The following is a 2,065-nucleotide window of genomic DNA, read 5'->3' as shown; positions in this document are numbered from 1 at the left end:
AGACGGGGTTTCACCATGTTGACCAGGATGGTCTCGATCTCTTGACCTCGTGATCCACCCGCCTCGGCCTCCCAAAGTGCTGGGATTACAGGCGTGAGCCACCGCGCCCGGCCAGTATTTTTATTTTTTTTTGAGACGGAGTCTCGCTCTGTCGCCCAGGCTGGAGAGCAGTAGTACGATCTCGGCTGACTGCAATCTCCGCCAAGGAAAAAAAAAATCACTAAGCTTCTAAAGACCAAACTATTCTAATATTAAACATTGTAATGTGAGCTATACATGCATTTAAGAAAGATTACTAAAAAGCAAGATAATTAATATTTACTAAAAAACAGGTAAGATAATTATTTACTTAATTATTCCAGTTCTGGGTCGTGTGTGTCTGAAGCCTATTCCAGCAGCTCAGGGCACAAAGAGGGAACCAGCCCTGGACAGGACGCCATTCCATCACAGGGCCACTCACACCCGCACACTCAGACCGGGACAGTGAAGACGCACCAGTTCACCTCACGTGCGCACCTTTTGCATGTGGCAAGAACTGCAGTACACAGAGAAAACCCAAGCACGTGTGGGGAGAACACGTAAACAGCACACAGACAGCACCCCTCCAAGGGAGTCTTTTCTCCCCAATGTTAAAAAGAAACAAATGAGTACCTCCTGTATGCAGTTTGAAAATTGAGAAGTATTTTTCAATAGCCTTTTCAAATGATCTTGGTTATTCTTTTTGATACTACTACACCAAAACACAAGTGGTGGATTTTCCAGTTACTATTTGGAATGGGAAACCAATGGACATTTGATACTCTTGTTACATTCAAATTCATTTATTTTTTACTGTACTTTGAATGCTTATTTTCCTATGCATGATGTTGCAATGTCATGTATTGGTCATTTGGAAAATAGTGATTTACTGAATTAAACATCTTCCAAATGCTAACACATTTCATTATTCAATATCAATCAATCACATTTGTTAATATCACTAGCAATCTCATCAGAAAAGTTTTTAAGTATTCGGAAGCTGCCAAGCTCTTAAAATTTGAATTTTTGCATGAAAATTCAAAATTTGTCAACAAGTGCTGAGAATTATGCTCCTCGAAGTGGCATGAACATATTTTCATGAAAATGTCTGCCAAAAATCTAGGTTTGAATACCTGTTTATCTGTCAGTTATTTCCATTAAAAGTGGTATTTCATGAAAAAAGCAGCTAGCTAGTTCAGCTTACAACTCAAACATTCCCACAAGTTTTTTTACTGGAGGCAACAATCATAATTCAGTATGTACCAGAAATGCTTTGTATTTCCCATTGCCATAGAGAATATTAAAAAGAGTTCTGAATGGTCGAGATTATTAAAATTAATATTTTTTTTCATTGCTAACAATCAGCTGAGCCTTCAGTGAGTCATAATCTTTTTGCTGACAGAGGGTTTTGCCTTGATGTTGATGGCTGTTGAACAAGTTGGTGCTTGAAAGTTGGGGTGGCTGTGCAGCTTCTTAAAATAAGACAATAATGAAATTTGTCACATTGATTGACTCGTCTTTTCATGAAAGATTTCATTTAACCCAAAGGAAAACTTTCAAAATTTGAGTCAATCTTCTCAAACCCTGCTGCTGCTTCATAAACTATGTCTATGGAGCATTCTAAATCCTTTGTTGTCATTTCAACAGTGTTTACATCTTCACCAGGATTAGGTTCCATTTCAAGAAACTACTTTTTGTTGCTCATTCACAAGAAGCCACTGCTTATCCATTCAAGTTTTATTATGCTATTGCACTGATTCATTTACATCTTCAGGCAGCAATAGCCTTACAAAATGTATTTTTTAAATAATGAGACTTGAACATCAAAATGACTCCTTGATCCCTGGGCTGCAGAAAGGATGTTGTGTTAGCAGGAATGAAATCAACATGAATCTCCTTGTATATCTCCATCAGAGCTCTTGGGTGAACAGGAGCGCTGTAAATCAGCAGTAATATTTTAAAAGAATTTTTTTTTTTTTCCCCTGAGCAGTAGGTCTCAACAGTGGGCTGAAAATATCAGCATAACTCTTTTTTTTTTTTTTTTTTT

This window comes from Cebus imitator, unplaced genomic scaffold (assembly GCF_001604975.1).
Source record: "Cebus imitator isolate Cc_AM_T3 unplaced genomic scaffold, Cebus_imitator-1.0 Scaffold513, whole genome shotgun sequence".
Classification (NCBI taxonomy): Eukaryota; Metazoa; Chordata; class Mammalia; order Primates; family Cebidae; genus Cebus; species Cebus imitator.
The sequence above is the reverse complement of the archived record's forward strand: the minus strand, read 5'-3'. Positions refer to the sequence as shown.